Source organism: Cebus imitator, unplaced genomic scaffold (genome assembly GCF_001604975.1).
Source record: "Cebus imitator isolate Cc_AM_T3 unplaced genomic scaffold, Cebus_imitator-1.0 Scaffold331, whole genome shotgun sequence".
In the NCBI taxonomy this organism is placed as follows: domain Eukaryota; kingdom Metazoa; phylum Chordata; class Mammalia; order Primates; family Cebidae; genus Cebus; species Cebus imitator.
Genome location: NW_016107646.1, coordinates 814,218 through 833,872, shown reverse-complemented (window position 1 = coordinate 833,872; position 19,655 = coordinate 814,218). Strand labels below are relative to the sequence as shown.

General features: G+C 39.7%; 1 protein-coding gene and 1 pseudogene across 3 annotated transcripts in view; one reads left to right on the top strand and one right to left on the bottom strand.

The window, feature by feature from the left end:
• Nucleotides 1–19,655, top strand: part of STK3 (serine/threonine kinase 3) — a 346,273-nt gene that overhangs the window by 168,747 nt on the left and 157,871 nt on the right. The window lies entirely within an intron of this gene.
• LOC108286892 lies at nt 1,076–9,270 on the bottom strand (annotated as a pseudogene). The gene is made up of 2 exons (XR_005196403.1): nt 9,092–9,270; nt 1,076–1,558 (listed from the first exon to the last, which is right to left on the bottom strand). The product of XR_005196403.1 is annotated as an ATP synthase-coupling factor 6, mitochondrial-like (transcript).

Genomic DNA, 19,655 nt, shown 5'->3' with positions numbered 1-19,655 from the left:
CTGCTATGGAACTTTACAGGCTCCTGTGCTCTTTGACTTAAAAGACCAACAATTCTCCTTCTCCTTTGGGCTCATACTTTTCTCTACTGCTGTCTTATACGTTTCTTTCAGAGCCACATATAAAAAGACTAATGGATACTTGCTGCTTTCCTTTGCCCAGTTGCCTCTCATTTACCCTTGAACAGACCTTGGCTGTGTTTTCCCTACCACTCTAGAGAAATTATTGACACCTTTACTGTTTGGCATTGGTAATCATTCTCTCTTCCTTAAATCTCTTACCTTTTTGATTTCTAGGATATCACCATTCCTTGGCTTTCCTCTAGCTTTTGTCTCTGTCTTGAGTTCTAAACTTATTTCTAATAATCTGCTTATATAATTTTCTTTTCTGTATTATTTTGAGATAATTCAAATCGAGTACCTCTAAGTTGTTTTCACTATTTTTTCATCAGACTTGTTTCTCCCTTTATATTTGAACCAGCTATATAATTGAAGCAACTGGTTGGATAGTGGTGCCATTAACCAAGAGTATCCTCCCTCTGTCCAGTCTTCCGCCTTTTTAATTTTATTTTGAGTCAGGGTCTCACCTCTGTCACCCAGGCTGGAGTGCAGTAGCATGATCTCTGCTCACTGCAACCTCTGTTTCCTAGGTTCAGGTGATCCTCCCACCTCAGCCTCCTGTGTAGCTAGGACTACAGGCATGTATAACCCCAACCCCCCTGGTTAATTTTTTTTTTCTTTTAGAGAAAGGGTTTCACCATGTTGCCAAGGCTGGTCTCAAACTCCTGGACTCAAGTGATCTGCCTGCCTTGGCCTCCCAAAGTGCTGGCATTACAGGTGTGAGCCACTGAGCCTGGTCCCATCTTCTACCTGTAATCAGTCACCAGGTCCTGTTGATGTTTCCTTCCCTCCTTCCTGTCCAGCTCCACTACCACTGAGCTGATTCAAGTTTTCATTATTCACGAGTTCCCAACTCCGTAACTTTCTTAATAATATCCCCTTCTCTCAAATAATATCCCCTTCTTTTCATCCACCTTTTTATTTTTCCTTCCAGTTTTTTTTTTTTTTAATACTCCAAATGACCAAATAATTTATTTGGAATAAAAATTAAAAGAACATTTGACATTTGTGAATGTATGTTTATTCTCAAACTTCTAGCTAGTTGTACAGCTAACCCTTGACAACTTACTAGATTAATTTTACTTTATTTCTTCAGGCCTGGGGTTTTTCAATGACTTCAAATTTGGGATCTTCAAATTTGAAGTTAGGGAATGTATTCATGTCTGCTTTACCATACACTTGCTTGAGATTAAAAAGCTTCCTCTCCAGCTCCTGCTGGTACTCTGGATTGGTAGTACTCTGAATCAGTATCAACAGATCCTCCAGATGTCTGTCACTTAGATTTGTATTGTCTAACCTTGTTCATGAAGAGTTTCTGTAAAGATCAAATTCCTTATTAAACACCATTGCTGTAACACCAACGTTCCTCCACAAATGGACTGTGACTGCTGACCGAAAGACACAGGAGAACCTGAAGAGCCTCTGAAGAATTGTGTTGATTCTATGTTACTTGCACTCAGTCCCGAGCTGCCAAAGCCACCACTGCCGCCACCATTCTACCTTCTTCTGGATCAGCACTAACTGATCTAATAATCTTCCGTCTCAATCTCCTTTCCGAAGTAACCTTCATGATACTGCTAGATTGATCATTCTAAAATGAAACACAGCTCATATTACTTCCTGACTTAAGATCCTCCCCATTAACAGCCAAATTCTTAAGGGTGTCTTATAAGGCCTTGGGCTCTGCGTACATCTTTATTTGTGTGATACTTCCTTTGCTTTAGCCATACGATCATTTGTAGGTAGCATTAGATTTTCCTCTGCCCTCTTCTCTGTGTTACTTTGTGCCTGCATTTTCTCCCATCTTTCTTGTATACATTCTGTTTTGGGAACTTTTCCTCTGGGCTTCCTTTGCATCCTGTGTATACCAAGATCATAGAAGTTATCATTTTCTATTATAGTTTGTGTGATTTCTCTACCACATTATGAATTTATTGATAGCAGCATGTGCAATTTTTATTTTGTGTCTTTAGTATCTAATACTATGTTTTATGATATACTAATTATTAAATAAATGATTAATACATTTATATACAAATTTGGAGTACATAATTTTCATTTGCATTTTTTAATAACTGGGAAGGTTGAAGTGGACATGTCTATATTGAATAAACCTTGAAGGAAAGAATATTATCTCTCTCTTATCAGTGAACAGCTTGAGTGCTACCATGTGTGCAGCCCTGGGTGAGGCACTACATGAATGAAATCAAAATATGAGGGAAGGACTAGTGTTATAAATTGCTTTTTCTTTGACAAAATATTCTTTAAAATAATTCATCTTATAATTCATATTTTTTTAGTACAGTTTAGTTTTAGAGAAACAAATCATTTAGGTTAACATCTAAAATGTTAATTTTGAACTTTACTGACTATACTATGGCACTTGTCCAATAGAATCTGTTAAAAATTTTCTTCTGGGTCAGATCTAAGTTGAGAAGAATGAGGTAACTTTAATTTGAACCCAGACTGTAATGTAGTCTTTCTCTCCAGTGAGTTGCCAAATTCACAATTCCATTTGTATCTGGAATTGGGGAAGCTGAGTATAATATGGATGTTTGCCAAGTTAGCAAATCTTGGCAAGATAGTCTTATTCTCTGTGCTTAATTATGTAGTTTTATTATAAAGTTTTTCACATGTTCATTTGTAGGTGTTATTCTCTTGAAGTGAGTTCACATGGTTGCCAATCTCTCATTTATACTTTATTCTTTTGGTAGTTAATCATTTACTGTCAAGTCTTCCATCTTTCTTAGAAGGCTACATTTTTATTTTTACATTTTTACATGTTACCACTAGTGATTCAGTTTTGTCTCTTTGCTAGATTTATGGATTTTTAAGCAGTACTAGTGTAAATCCCTCAGAAAGACTGAGTTCTTGCTATATTAATTTATTTCATATTTATTGAATGCCTGCTCAGACACTGTTTTAGGCACTCATTGATATATAGCAGTGAATGAAACAAAGTTCTAGTCTCTTAGGTGCCTATTTATAGTTTGGAAAGACAATAAATTACACACACACAAAAAAACGGACGTGGTGGCCCAGGCCTGTAATCCCAGCACTTTGGGAGGCTGAGGCAGGCAGACCATGTGAGGTCAGGAGTTTGAGACCAGCCTGGCCAGCATAGTGAAACCGTCTCTACTAAAAATAGAAAAATTAGCCGGGTATGGTGTTGCGCACCTGTAGTCCCAGCTACTTGGGAGGCTGAGGCAGGAGAATCGCTTGAACCTGGGAGGCTGAGGTTGCAGTGAGCTGAAATCGTACCATTGTCTTCCAGCCTGGGCAACAGAGTGAGACTTCATTTCAACAAACAAAACAAAACAAAAAACAAAACTGTAATGTATCAGGTGCTGATAACTGCTGTGAAGGAAAAGCAGGGTAAGAGGGATACATAATGACAGATATATCTGTGATATTACATATAGGATGGTCAAGAGAGGCCTGTCTAATAAGGTGATTTATAGTAGAGATGTAAAGGAGCTAAGTAAATGAGCCATGCAGATTTCTGGGGAAAGAATCTTCTGGTCAGAGGAAACTGATGTGAGTGTGTTTGATATTTTAGAAACAGTAAGGAGGTTTAAGTGGCTGGAGCTGGGTAAGATGGTAAGAGAATTAGGAGATGAGATCAGAGGGATGGAAGGGGACCGGATCACTTAAAGCCTTCATATGTCATGGCAGGACCTTTAACTTTTACTCTGAGTGAAACAGGAAACCATTGCAAGTTTTCGAGCAGAGGAGTGGTGTGGTCTGATGTGTGATTTAAAGGGCTCATTCTTCACTGAGAAGAAGTCATAGCAAGATGAGAATGGTAGCTAGGTGAATAGTGAGGTGGTTACTTCTTCAGTAGTCCAGGTAAGAGATGATGGTGGCTTGGACTAGGGTAGTAAAGGTAAAGGTGTTGAGATGTGGCCAGATTCTGGATATTTGTATTTTCTGAATGTCTAAATATGAAATGTAAATGAGAGTCAAGGATTTTTGGCTTAGGTTTTTGGCCCAGATATCTGGATGCTGAAGATAAGAAATGATGTTAAACATATTTATAGTCAATGTGTTGTAATTAAAAAAAAAAAAAAGAAATATTTACTATGTGTCAGGTTTATCTCTTAAAACATTCTGCTTTAGTGGCTGGGCGACTTGGCTCACGCCTGTAATCCCAACACTTCGGGAGGCCAAAGTGGGCCAATCACGAAGTCAGGAGATCGAGACCATCCTGGCTAACACGGTGAAACCCTGTCTTTACTAAAAATACAAAAAAAATTAGCTGGGCATGGTGGCACACGCTTGTAGTCCCAGCTACTTGGGAGGCTGAGGCAGGAGAATCGCTTGAACCTGGGAGGTGGAGGTTGCAATGAGCCGAGATTGCACCACTGCACTCCAGTCTGGGCAACAGAGTGAGACTCTCTGACTCAAAAACGAAACAAAAATTCTGCTTTAGCATCTCTCATTAACTAGAAAAATCTCATCTTCATGCTGTTTCTTTCTTTTTTATTGATTTTTATTTTTGTGAGACAGTTTTCCTCTGTCACCCAGGCTGGAGTACAGTGGTGCCAAGATAGCTCACTGTAGCCCCAACATCCCAGGGTTAAGCAATTCTCCCACCTTGGCCTCCCAAGTGGCTACAACTACAGGCATGTGCCACCACGCCTGCTATTTTTTAAAATTTTCTGTGGAGATGGCATCTCATTGTGTTACCCAGGCTGGTGTTCAACTGGGCTCAAGTAGTCCTCCCCGCTTTAGCCTCCCAAAGTGCTGGGATTACAGGCATGAGCCACCATGCCTGGCTGTTTCTTAATATCTCACATTTTATTCTCTCAGTACATGCTGTTTGTTTGGTACTTGGTTCTGAACTCTTTTTAAAATGTGGTTTCTATTATTATTCAAATATGGTGAAACAAACAGGTCAGGAGACAACTGCCATTGAAAAGACTGATACAGTTTCTAAGTGGAGAGGGCGTGGCACACCACACAGGGCTATGCTCCACTCAGTGCTCGTAGGGAAGCACCAGGGTTGGTTAGGAGGCAGAAATAGCTAGGGAAATCATGGGGAAGAGCTTTTATCATGATTTTAGTGAGAAGGAACAGGCAAGGCAGGTTAAGGAGGCTTAGAATTGGCTGATTTTAATAATTTCAGCGTACTCATGTGTAAGAACAGCTCCCAAGTTGTTTGATATGTGGCCCTGGAATGATTATTAGAACAGGGGACTATCCTAATAGTCCCAGAATATAAGAGTTCTGTGAGAGCTGAAGTAGCTAGCCTTGGGAAGGGCAGTCTTCCCTGGATCAGCATGGTTCCCCTCAATAATACAGAAAATAAAGTGAAAATAGTTTCTGTATGTCAGAGTTGCTTGGCTTCTGTCTTTTTAATACTACCATCCTAGTTTATGCCTTCCATTGGTCAGGTCAGGAAAATTACAGTAGGACCTTCCTTTCCATCTTTTCTTCTTATTTTATGTTTCCCCCCTAGCATTTATTTTTATATCAGTTGCCACAAAGGGGAGTCTTGATTGTATCACTTTACCTTGATCCCTCTAGACTGGTAAACTTTTGACCGTGTTCTAAAGTGGTGCTTTAGGGTTCCCCGTATTTGATTTGAAGTTCACTTGATTGAACTAATGTGTGTGAGAGGAAGGAAGGTGGGTATGTGGGGTCTCCAGTTTTTTTCATGCCCCTTTCAATTATTGTGGGTTTAAAAAACGATTCTATCCTAGGGTTCTGGTATAAGTTTATTTGAAAAATAAATTTCACTGCTCAAAAGTTGATAAACAACTCTTGTAAATGACTGTCAAGGTTCCTTATTATAGCATGATTATTTTATTTTTTTCTTCTGTGTCTAGGGTGATGGGCCTATCGCCCGAGCCTGTCATACTAAAGGGATTAGTCTAATTTTGTGTATGAAGTACTTGAATCTTTTCTAAGTCAAATAATATAGCCAAAGTCACAAATCTGTTATTGGAGGAAAAGGGACTTGGTATAATCTGTGTCTAAAAATCCATCAAGTTACACTAAAAAACTATCACTGTTCAAATTCTTCACTTGGCCTTTACTCTTGCTGTCCCATCCAGGTTTCCAGCCTTCTCTCAACATCCCCCTATATAGATATCCCCCTATGTAGACATCCCCCTATGTAGATTATTCATCTTGCCAAACAAGGTGATTTAACATTTTTCTAACCTGTCACCTTGGTCTCTTTTATTCCTTTACCTTCATTACTGCCTTCCATTTATAGGCACATTCCCCCCTTTTTTTGGAGGAGGTAGGGGAGTAGAGACAGAATCTTCGTTTATTGCCTGGGCTAAAGTGAAGTTGTGTGATCATAGCTCACCGCTATCTTGAACTCCTGGCCTGAAGCTATTCTTCTTCCCCAGCCTCCTGAGTAGCTGGGATCATAGGCATATACCACCAGGACTAGCTAATTTAAGAATTTTTTACTTTTGTAGAGATAGGGTTGTGCCATTTTGCCCAGGCTAGTTTCTAACTGTTGGCCTCAAGTGATCCTCCCATCTCTGCCTCCCAAAATGCTGGGATTACAAGTGTGAGCCACCATGCCTGCCTGTGTATTCCTTTAACTTAGCAAGTGTTTACTAAACATCTGGTTTGTATTGGGCAGTCTGCTGGACTCTTGAATGTAGGAATAAATAAAATTTTTTGTGCTTCAGGGAACCCCCAGGGTAAGAAAACCACGTCTAGTGTGAGTAATCTACAGAATCCTTCAAGAGGACCTTCATATCGGATGTGTCTAGTAACATTGTGTGGTCAGACCAAGTGGTTGGGAACAATGGTAAGAGATGAGCCTGGATAATTGAAAAGAGAGGAAGGAGGCTATGAGCCAAGGATTGTGGATAGCTTGTATAAACTGGAAAAGTCAGTACAAGTTCTGTCTTAGAATTTCCAGAAATTCTAATTCTGTCAGCAGTAGGTATCTTTAGTTTTATGCAGAGTTGTTGCATTACTGGGCTACGTTTTAAACAGATATAAAACAGGTATTGAAGGAGAAACTAGAGACAGGAGACTTAGTTATATTTTCATTGTAGTATTCTACTGAGCTGTTTGCTTTGTACCTGAATTTTAACAACCACAAATATTTGTAGTATCAAATTATCTTATATATTTTTTCATTTGATGCTAAAACAACATAGTGTGCTGGGACAATTGGATGTCCACATGTACAAGAATGAAATTAGACTCCTACCTCATACCTTATCAAAATGTTCATTCAAAATGCACCAGACACCTAAATTTAACAGCTAAATTTATCAAATTTTTAGTAGGAAACATAGATGTAAATCTTAGGCTTTGATGTGTTAGCTTGTTTTTGCATTGCTATAAAGAGATACCTGAGCTGGGTAATTTAAAAAGAAAAGAGGCGTAATTGGCCCACAGTTATGCAGGTCGTACAAGCATGGTGCGTCATCTGCTTGGCATCTGGTGAGGCCTCTGGAAGCTTTTACTCGTGGATGAAGGGAGTGGGAGTATGAGCATGTCACCTGGTGATAGCAGGAGCAAGAGAGAGGGGAGTCATCTCAGGCTTTCTTAAATAACCAGATTTTTTTTTTTAACTCTCTGTCACGTAGGCTGGAGTGCAGTGGCATGATTTCGGCTCACTGCAATCTCCATCTCCTGGGTTTAAGCAGTTTTTCTGCCTTGGCCTCCCAAGTAGCTGGGATTACAGGCACATGCCACCATGCCTGGCTAATTTTTATATTTTTAGTAGAGACAGGGTCTCACCATGTTGACTAGGCTGGTCTTGAACTTCTGACCTCAAGTGATCCACCTGTCTCGTCCTCCCAAAGTACTGGGGTTATAGGCATTGCCACTGCGCCCAGGTAATTTTTGTATTTTTAGTAGAGATGGAGTTTTACCATGCTGGCCAAGCTGGTCTCGAACTCCTGAGCTCAAGTGATCTGCCGGCCTCGGCTTTTCAAAGTGCTGGGATCATAGGCATGAGCCACTGCACCCAGCCTATGATGACTTTTAAGACTTGAGTCCAAGCCACATAGCCATTAGAGGTGGCATGGAATGTTTTTCCAGGTATGAAGCGGGGACAGAATTTTTTTCTCTCTACATTCTGTACTCTTAAATTGTTTTGCTCAACAAACGATCTTTTGTATGTGAAGCATTGCACCTGGAACTGAGGATATAAAAGGCAGCATGGAGCTAGAATCGCTTACCAAAATTCTGAATTTTCTAGTTTGGGAGGCTGTTGGGTTGGTGATTCAAGAGGGAGTGACTCCAAGAGGAACAGGATTGGTGCGATCAAGAAAATTTCTTATTTTCCCATGCAGGCTTGCATGTAGTCTTTCTTTGTTCCTAGCTGTTGTTTGGAAGAATACCTTATCCTCATTGTCTCTACTTTATTAAAATATATATACTTTCTTTTAAACTTTTTAAAAATTGTTTCTTCATATTTGCCAGAGATCACTTATTGTCAAATCTGATGGCTTCATCTCAGTCCCCTTCTTACCCCTGACCTCCTAAAGAGGTCCTTTTTTCCTGTAAAGGGCCAGATAATAAATATTTTAGTCTTTACAAGTCATATGGTCTCTGTTGCAGTCATTCAGCTCTTCCATTATAATGTGAAAGCAGCCACATAAACAACACATAAATGAATGAGCGTGGCTGTGTTCCCATAAAACTTTATTTGCTAAAACTGGCAGCTGGTTAGATTTGGCATGTAGGCTGAAGCTTTCCTGATCTCTGCTCTGAAACGTGATTGTATTTCTACCATTTTTGGGAAGGGAGGGAAGAGTGTTTCTTTCCTTCAGTGATACTTTTCCCCTTTTTCTCATTTATTGGCACCTTTTCCTGTATAGTCACTTTTTCATGTCGTTCTATCTATGGCTATTTTCTTGCTTTTATACTAAGGCTTCTGTTAAGGTTTTTAGGCTGCAGATCCTCTTTCTCCACTGCTAACAGGAAATAACTAAGGTGGAGAGTTCACTCCTGCTGCTGCCTTTATGGCTGCCGCCTCTTTCCCCACTTCCTTTTATCAGGGGGGCGTCTAGGGGGCGGGGTGAGGGGCAGCTGCTGTGATAAAAGAAAGAGAAAAAGAGAGTCATTACCATAACCTGGTAGATGGGTCTGAACCACTGTTTTCAGGGTTATAGTTGGGTAGATTGCTTCCTCATGTTTGCTTTCATAAGTTCCCGACTTCAGCATCCTGTGCAGGCCTGTACTCCTAAAAAGAACCCTTAAGCATAGTATTCTGAACTTCTGTGATGTTTTTTCTTTGTTGACAAACACTTCTTTTTTTTCCTCACAACTTTAAAATAGGGAAAAAAGAAAATTTCCTTGCCCCAAATTATCCCTTTTCCATGCTGCGTGAAATTTTGCCAAATAGATTCATTTCAATTTATAAGCCAAACACACTTGGGAGGTTTAAGCATAGATAAGAGAGTTAAGGTTCATCCCGGCATCATTATGGAAAGGCTTAATCAGTTTGCCTTTTCTCTCCTTGAACTGAGATACACTCAACAATCGAAGTTTTAATAGGTGGGAGGGAGGGAAGAAAGGTTAGAGAGAAACATACTTTGGGCTTTTTCTGGGAGCATAGCCAGCAGTGACAGCTGGGGTTTTGGGACTTGCAGAGGTGGGGCTGGGAGAGGGAAAAGGGAAGTGGGAGGATGCACAAGACAAATGTCAGTTTTGAAAATGTGCCTGCTTTCCAGATCTTTGCTCCTCTTTGCTGCCTTTCTTGATCTGTACTATGGTGAGAGAGAGAGAGAGAGAGAGAGAGAGAGGGAGAGAGAGAGTGTGTGTGTGTGTGTGTGTGTGTGTGTGGTGGGAGAGACAGTACAGAGGAAGTCAAATGAAGGAGAAACCAGAGGTAATTTGTCAGTAATCCTCGAATAGCAGTAAGGCCCAGGCAGTTTAAGCATCTTCTTTCAAGTCACACTGCTAGCTAATGACAAAGCTAAGATCATTTAAACTCCTCCACTCAAGTGATCCTCCCACCTCAGCCTCTCAAGCAGCTGGGACTACAGGTGCACAGCATCATGCCAAGCTAATTTTTTGATTATTTGTAGAGACTGAGTCTTGCTGTGTTGCCTAGGCTGGTCTTGAACTCCTGGTTTCAAGCAGTCCTCCCCACTCAGCTTACCAAATGGCTGGGATTATAGGCATGAGCCACTGTGCCCAGCCCAGATCTTCATATGCTTGTGTATTCATAATGCTCATGGTTTTTGGTGGTACCTAATGAGAGGAATAGGAAAATGTACATCTATTCTGTCTTCCTAGAAGCAGAAGTTACACACAGTTTTTAAATAGCAATGGTTTTTTAATTTATGGAATTTTAGATGAAATATAAAATATAATATACATACATATATAAATATGTAAATGTCTTACATGTACATTTATATGTATTTTATATACTATATATGTATTTATGTATGTAGCAAGGGAAACAGTTTGATTGTTGTTGCCTAGAGTTGGCCCCTGAATTAGTTTTCATAGTTTTCTCCCATTTTTCCCTTTATGAACTCTCAGTCTCTAAAAATGGTAAGTTTTTATTCCCCAAACTTGTGCTAAATGTATAGTGGGAGTTTGGATCCATACTGTTTGATTCATACAGTGATTTTTGACTCTCGATACACCTTAGACTTGTATAGGAAATTTTTTTAAAAAACAACCAACCTATGCCTAGACAACACCAGATTCTTTGGGCCAGGTCTAGGGAATAAGAAATTTCAGAATTCTTTCCAGGTGATTCTAATATATAGCCAGTGTAAAGAACCACTGGCATAGGGTTTGGAATTGGGTGGTTGCTTGTGAATTATAAGGCTGTCTTAAAGAAGTATGGAGTTAGAAACTAATACATGATTTTTAAAAATCATTTTAATTAACTTATGGTAGAATCTGATGATTTATTTATTTATCTGGCAGTCGTATTTGGCCAAAGCTATAGATTAAGCCTTCTTTTCCCTAGGCAAGAAAATGAGGGACCGTGTTGACAGATTTCTTTTCTTTCTAAAATTTAACTATTTACTCTTAAGTTTCACCAAATTTCCAAGATCAATTTTTTTTTTCTGTTTGTAGACTTTGATATGTATATATGTCTGTGTGTCTTTTTTTATTATAAACTTTTCATATTTTCATTTGTTTCTTTTTTGTTCTTCATATATTTTTTGTTATTTATTTTGATTTCCTTCATCCTAATTTACATTGACTTCTATTATAGATTTTTGTGAAATTGATTTGTACTGGGCATTATACTGTTTTTGGACCAGAGCCTCATTTATTGCATCATATTATTGCTATCTTAGGACTAGTTTATTGTTTTATCGTAATTTAGTCATAGGAGCTCTGTGCTGACCTCTGCTTGTTTAGCTTTAACCTAGTTCTTTGTATCAACTTGAGTTTATAGGCCTTTGTGTAAACACCTGCTTAAGTTTTGTAGTTTCTCTTCGATAAGACTGGAGGTTGAATGATGTGTTCTTTATAATGAGTATTTTTATATTTTGCTGTGTCTTGATTACTTGATTAACATTCACAGATTCTATAACAACTTAGTCTTTGCCCTTTTGTTGTAAAATGTGACATAATTTTTTAACTTTAAGCAGGATGATTTTATGTTAAATGATAATTTTAAGGATAGTATGCCAATTACAGGCACTAGGCCTGGGTAACTGGAGCCTTTGCCCAAAATTTATGCTTTAGAGGGCTCCCATTCAGGCCCTGCATGGGCCATGCTACATCCCTGTGCCAGAGGCCGTAGCTTTCCCTCATAGATCATGCTCCGCATACCCAAGATCCCAGGATTCCCCATTTAAATGGTCCTGAGCTTATGCACGCATCTTCCCTTCTTTTCCTCATTAGGACAGACTGTACCAGGCTAGTGGTAGATAGGACACAGCTATTGCAAGGGTGGCATATGGTGGCGGGGAGATTGGGATGGAGCTATGACGTGTGTGTTGCACTGTTTTAGAAGTCAAAGGTGGGAATATAAAGTATTAAGCCATCGACCTTGGGTCTGTTTTCTTGCCGTGGGCCCTGCAGATAGTAACAGTGAGCCTGATAGTAGGTATGGATGCTATTGATTTACTTTGGATTGACTTGAATTATTGTTGTACTTTGGTAAAATGAAACTAGGGAATATTGCATATAATATTCTGATCTTTTAATAGTACTTCATGGTCTTGAACTTCTTGCCCTAGGAACTCTTTTTACCAGATGATACAAAAGCTGCTAATGACTAGTATTAATTTATTTCCCTTATCCTATGGTCAAATTATACTAAGTTACATTTCATGAATCTTTTGTTCATTATTTCCTTTTTTCCTACTTTGCAATCATATGTTTTTTCTGTTTTGAAACATTTTGATACATTCTGGATAGTCCCTTTGGATGGGGGTATTGGTTCTTCTTTCTGGCCTTTAAAGCTCTGATTCATTTGCTATTTTATTCCTAAGATATTATGAAAGTTTTCTAACAGATTTTAATTTTATTGTGCTTCTGAAATTGTTTTGATAATACATGCACTTAGTTTATCTAACATATGTCAGTTATTTCTGACATTTGTCTTCCCTTAAGTTGTCTGATACATGCAAGGCAATTAATCAGTTTTATTTTTCAATCTGTTTTATTGATGTTTTTGTACTCAGTCTTATTTTTCTGAAACATTTAGTAGTTCTAGTATTTATACACATAGTCTTATCTTTCATTTTGTACATTTATAATATGTAAAGGTTTATGATCTATTATTTGTTGCTATAGATAATGCAATGTAAAGTATACATTGTACCATATTTCAGATGAGATACTTTATTTAAATAGCTGAGATAAAAGTTTCATGGCTTAAGTGGCATCCAAACCATACTCCTTTTCTTGAGGAGTTATTGTGCTGTTAAAATGCCTAGTATTATTCTAAAATTAAACATTAAAAGGCCTTATCTCCAAACTTATTTAACATTTAAAATATTACTTTATTCACTATTCTTAGAAAAGTTTCACTCTTATTTCATTATTCTGAGATATATAACTTAGTATGCTTTGTTATTGGCAGAGCCCTCTTCTTTGTCAGGGTAGAAATTTAGGTAGTCAGTGATGGAGTATGAGCATAATGCTTGCAGAAGGGTTGTGTGTTTTCTAAGGAACATCAGTTGGCTACCTAGACAACATCACAGAGAGCAACATTTATTATTCAAGACTGATCCACCAATATAATAAATATGGATCCATCTCTTAGCATGGACTTAAATTAACTAAGTTCACTGGTATACAAATCTAAATTCCAATTTACAGTATTGCTTTAAAAATAGATATTTAACCCTCAAGCAAACAGGTGTTCATCACCATATTCTCGTCTAGAGTCAGTTTTACATAGGAATCCAAATTTTGATCAGAAGGCTACCAGGTGAAATTGGTTACTGGAATAGAGTAAATGGTTGGACGATCTTATTGATTACTCTTCAAGCTATACTCATCCGTGTTTACCACATGCATTTGTCTATTGCAAAGGCCAGGCATGTTTTTTAATGGTCCAGGGCATCCTCTTCTTGTTGCCCAAGGTGGATTTGGATTGCAGTGGCGAGATCCCAGCTCACCACAACCTCCACCTCCCGGGTTCAAGTAATTCTCCTGCATCAGCCTTCCGAGTACCTGGGATTACAGGCATTCACCACCATGCCGGGCTAATTTTGTATTTTTAGTAGAGATGGGGTTTTTCCATGTTTGTCAGACTGGTCTTGAATTCCTGATCTCAGGTGATCTGCCCACCTTGGCCTCCCGAAGTGCTGGGATTACAGGTGTGTGCCACTGTGCCTGGCCCTTCCCCTCCCCCCCCCCCTTTTTTTTTTTTGAAGTTTGGAGTGAGTGTGTAGCAATTCAAGCCAGCAATTCAAGGTAAACTAGAAGGTGGAGACCACATCCTGATGGCACTACAGCACTACCATTCTAGCCTGATTCTGCCCTTTTATGGTGATAACAACTTCTTCCTCTCTTACTTCCTCCCTCTCTTTCTCTCTTCCCCTGCCCCCAACTATCTGTCTTGTTAGTTTTCTATTTCTGCTGTAGTAAGTTACCACAAACATAGTAGCTTATACAGTATAAGCCTATTATTTTATAGCTCTTTAGGTTAGAAGTATGATATTGTTTTACTTCTGTCCCCACCTAAATCTCATGTCAAATTGTAATCCACAGTGTTAGAGGTGGGGCCTGATGGGAGGGATTGAATCACGGGCATGGAATTCTCATGAATGGTTTAATACCATCCCCTTGGTACTGTTCTCTTTATAGTGAGTTATCATAAGAGCTGGCTGTTTTAAAAGTATGTAGCACCTTCCCCCTTTCTCTCTTCCTCCTGCTCTGGACGTGGAAGATATGCTTGTGGCTGGGCACAGTGGCTTACTCCTATAATTCCAGCACTTTGGGAGGTTGAGGGGGGCAGATCACCTGAGATCAGGAGTTTGAGACCATTTTTAGCAGAGGCATGGCAAAACCCTGCCTCTGCTAAAAATACAAAAATTAGCTGGGTGTGGTGGTGGGTGCCTGTAATCCCAACTACTCAGAAGGCTGAGGCAGGAGAATTGCTTGAGCCCAGGAGGCAGAGGTTGCAGTGAGCCGAGATCACACCACTGCATGCCAGCCTGGGCAACAAGAGTGAAACTCCATCTTTAAAAAAAAAAAATGTGTTTACTTCCCCTTCACCTTCCACCATGATTGTAAGTTTCCTGAGGTCTCCCCAGAACAGAAGCTGCTTCCTGTATAGCCTGCAGAACCATGAGCCAATTATTCTTCTTTTCTTTATAAATTACCCAGTCTCAGATATTTCTTCATAGCAATGTGAGAATAGACCAATACAGAAAACCAGTGCCAAGGAGTGGGGCTTTGCTATAAAGATACCTGAAAATGTGGAAGCAGCTTTGGAAGTGGGTAACAGGCAGAGGCTGGAAGAGTCTGGAGGGCTTCTAAGAAGACAAGAAGATGAGGGAACGTTTGGAACTTCCTAGAAACTTGTTAAATTGTGACCAAAATATTGATAGTGATATGGACAATGAAATCCAGGCTGATGAGGTCTCAGATGGAGATGAGGAACTGGAGCAAAGGTCACTTTTTTTATGCATTAGCAAAGAACCTAGTGGCATTGTGCCCCTGCCCTGGGTATCTGTGGATCTTTGAACTTGAGACTGATGATTTAGAATATCTGGCAGAAGAAATTTCTAAGCAGCGAAGTGTTCAAGAGGTCACCTGGCTGCATGTAACAACCCATGCCCATATGCATGAGGAAAGAAATGATATAAAACTTGAACTTATATTTAAAGAGGAAGCAGAACATAAAAGTCCGAAAAATTTGCAGCCCAGCCATGTGGTAGAAAAGAAGAGCTCATTTTTCATGGGAGTAATTCAAGCCAGCTGCAGACATTTTCATAACTAAAAGGAAGGCAACAGTTGAGACTTGGGAACCCCAGCCTAGATTTCAGAGGAGATATGGAAAAGCCTGAACGTCCAGGCAAAAGTCTGCTGCAGGGCTGGAGCTTTCATGGAGAACCTCTACTAGAACAATGCAGAGGGGACATACGGGGTTAGAGTCTTCACTGGAGTACTGCTTGGTGGAGCTGTTAGAAGAGGGCCACTGTCCTTCAGACCCCAGAATGATAGAGCTACCAACAGTGTGCACCATGTACCTGGAAAAGCCCATAGGCACCCAACACCAGCCCATGAGAGCAGTCTTGGGGGCTGAACCTTCAGGCCCATGGAGATGGAGTTGCTGAAGAATTTGGGAGCTCACACCTTATATCATTGTGACCTGGATGTGGGACGTGGCGTAAAAGGAGATTATATTGGAGCTTTCCAAAATACAAAGTCTAACACACATCTCACTAGGCTATATCTGAAGTAGTGGCAGGGCTGCTTTTTATCATGGAGTGTCTCAGGGAGAATTTGTTTCCTTGCGTTTTCAAGCTTTTAAAGGGTGCCCACATTCTGTGACTCATGGCCCTTTTCCTTTATCTTAAAAGCAATATTCAGACTGATTCAAAGCAGACCATTTCTCCTCGCTCACATCTCCCTCTGACTCTCCTGCCTCCCTCTTCTGTTTTTTAGGACCCTTCTGATTACATTTGGCCTAGCTGGGTAATTTAGGATAATCTCTCCACTTCAATACCTTTAACTTAATCTTACCTTCAAAATCCTTTTTGCCATGTAAAGTAACATATGCACAAGTCTAGGGATTAGAATGTGGACATCTTGGTGGTAGTGGTGGGAGGGGGACGTTATTCATTCTCTCTCTCTATATCATCTTTCTCTTTCTCTCTCTCTTGCCCGCCTGCCTGCCTGCCTGCCTGCCTGCCTGCCTTCCTTCCTTCCTTCCTTCCTTCCTTCCTTCCTTCCTTCCTTCCTTCCTTCCTTTTTTCTTTTTCTTTCCCTGTTCTTCTTGTATCTTTCTGTTTTCATGTATTGAAGTATCTGATACTTAATCCCTGAACACTTACTTTTGTATGTATCCTGGAAAAAAAATAAGAACATACTAGCATCTAATAAAAGTAACAGTGATTTTTCTCGTGTCACCTCCATTTTGTTCATATTTATAGTTCTTTGGTTGACACACATTGTATTTGGCCTCTTGTAATCTAATTCAGCCATCATCTCCTCTGCCCCTGTAGCATGCATATTTTTTCTTTCTTTCTTTCTTTTTTTTTTTTTTTTTTTTTTTTTTNTGACATTGACTTTTCGAAGGAATGGGACCAGTTTTTGTTTTGGGTAGAATCTCTTATATTCTGGATTTGCCTTAATGTTTCCCTTTTAACTTTTCCTCTATTCTCTTTTTTTTCTATAATCTATAAGTTATATCTAGAGCAGGGCTGTCCAATAGAACTTTGTGTAATGGTGGGAATGTTCTATATCTGCCCTGTTTAATATGATAGCTAGTATCCATATGTAGCAATTTAAGTAAAATGTGGCCGGGGACAGTGGCTCATGCCTATAATCCTAGCACTTTGGAAGGCCTAGGTGGCTGGATCACTTGAGGTCAGGTGAAGCCAGCCTGGCCAACATGGTGAAACCCTGTCTCTACTAAAAATACAAAAAAATTAGCTGGGTGTGGTAGTGGGCACCTGTAATCCCAGCTACTCAGGAGGCTAAGACAGGAGAATCGCTTGAACCCAGTAAGTGGAGGTTGCATTGAACCTAGCTAGTGTCACTGCACTCCAGCCTGGGCGACAGAGTGAGACTCCGTCAAAATAAATAAACAAGATAAAATTAAATAAAATTAAAAAGTCATTTCCTTAGCCAAACTAGCTATATTTTTAATACTCAGTAGATTAGTTTCAGGCTATATATTTTAGAAATGAATTTTATAGTTGGTGATGTACACTTCATATTGAATCATGTCAGAAGTTACATATTGTCAGGTTATCGTTCTCTTAGTGCTGTTAAGTTTGATAATTAAGGTAATGAATAGATAGCTAAAGTAAAGGTACATTTTCTTCTTTCTAATTACTAAGTAATCTGCGGGGCAACGCTTTTGTGTCCTGCAAGTATCCTTTTCCTCCATAACCTTTCCCGTGGTGGTTGTATTGTGGTAGTCCGTTTTGCATTATTATAAAGGAGTACCAGAGACTGGGTAGTTTATAAAGAAAATTGGTTTATTTTGACCCGCAGTTCTGCAGGCTGTACAGGAAATACAGTGCCAGCTTCTGCACCTAGTGAGGGCCTCAGGATGCATCTGATCGTGGCAGAGGGCTAAGGAGGAACAGGCGTGTCACATGGTGAGAGAGAGCAAGAGAACTGTTAGACTCTTTGAAACAACCAGCTCTCATGTGAACTAATAGAGTGAGAACTCACTCATCACGAAGGAGATGGGGTCAAGCCATTCATGAGAGATCCACCCTCGTGACGTAAACATCTCCCAAACAGACCCCATCTCCAACATTGAGGATCACATTTCAACATGAGATTTGGAAGGGACAGATGTCCAAACTATATCAAGTATCCACTGGTGCTCCTTGCCTGAATTGATCATTAAATTGCATTGAGGGTACAATATGTTGATACTCTATTTCAGTTACTGTGTATTCATGAGAATTTTTCTCTAAAGAACCACTTTTCTTAAACTCTTTAAAAAATATCACTGTGGGCTGGCATTGTGGCTCACACCTGTAATCCCAGCACTTTGGGAGGCCAAGCTGAGCAGATCACTTGTGGTCAGGAGTTTGAGACTAGCCTGGCCAACATGGTAAAATCCTGTCTCTACTAAAAGTAATGAAAAATAGCCGGGCATGGTGGCGGGCATCTGTAATCCCAGCTACTTGGGCGGCTGAGGCCTGAGAATCTCTTGAACACAGGAGGCAGAAATTGCAGTCAGCATAGATCATGTCATTGCCCTCCAGTCTGGGTGACAGAGCAAGACTCCATCTCAAAAATAAATACATAAATAACTATAGACTAATGTTTTTCAATTTGTTATAATCAGTTGTAGTCATTATTTTATTTTGATGCTCAAATTATCCTACATTTGGTTATTCATATGTCCTTTTGACATAATACCATTAATCTTTCAGTGTTTTCTTACCTTCTGGCCTGCAAGACACCCAAAGCTAACCTTGTAATTTTCCTATTCTTCTATTTTGTGAGATGGAGTTTCTCTCTTGTTGCCCAGGCTGGAGTGCAATGGCGCGATCTCAGCTCACTGCAATCTCCGCCTCTCAGGTTCAAGCAGTTCTCCTGCCTCAGCCTCCTGTGTAGCTGGGACTACAGGCACGTGTCACCACGCCCAGCTTATTTTCGTATTTTTAGTAGAGACGGGGTTTCACCATGTTGGCCAGAATGGTCTTGATGTCTTGACCTTGTGATCTGCCTGCCTCGGCCTCCCAAAGTGCTGGGATTAGAGGCGTAAGCCACCGCGCCTGGCCAGCTTTTGTCTTAAAATAGAATTATGTGCCACAGAAATTTAATGGAAACATAGAGGTGATGTGAGGTTAGCATATACTAAGGAGTCAAACTTGAGTTCTAATTTTGACATTCACCTTCTTAGCTGTGTGTTCTTGAATAAGCTAGCTTACTCTTGAGAGCCACAGTCGTAAACTTAGGTTAATAATAGCTTACATTACAATTGTGGTAGGCACTATTCTAAGTGTTTTACATATATTAATCTATTTAAGATTCAGAACAGCCTTAATATTCCCATATTAAGATGTGGGAACAGAGGCATAGAGTAGTTAAATGGGTCAGATATTTATAATAATGGTGCTGTTATGTACCCAGTGCCGTATAGAACTGGTTCTCTTATTTGCTTTGAACTGCCAGAACACCAGCTGCACCCTCTTCCTTAATCTGGTTTCCAGGCTGGTACTTTGGCCTTAATTGGCCAGATTGATGATTGCTACTGGAGCCGGAGTGAAGTGTGAGTTCGTGTTCCCAATACTTTAACTTTGTGCTTACTGTGGAAACTATATTATAGGAGCAAGGCTCACTTTAGATTTATTATTTTCTTCAAAATTTCTTTATAGTTTATATTTGTTTTTGAGGGAGTGGTGATAAAAATTTAGATTCATATTTTTTTTAAACAGAGTTTTGCTTTTGTTGTCCAGGCTGGAGTGCAGTGGCAC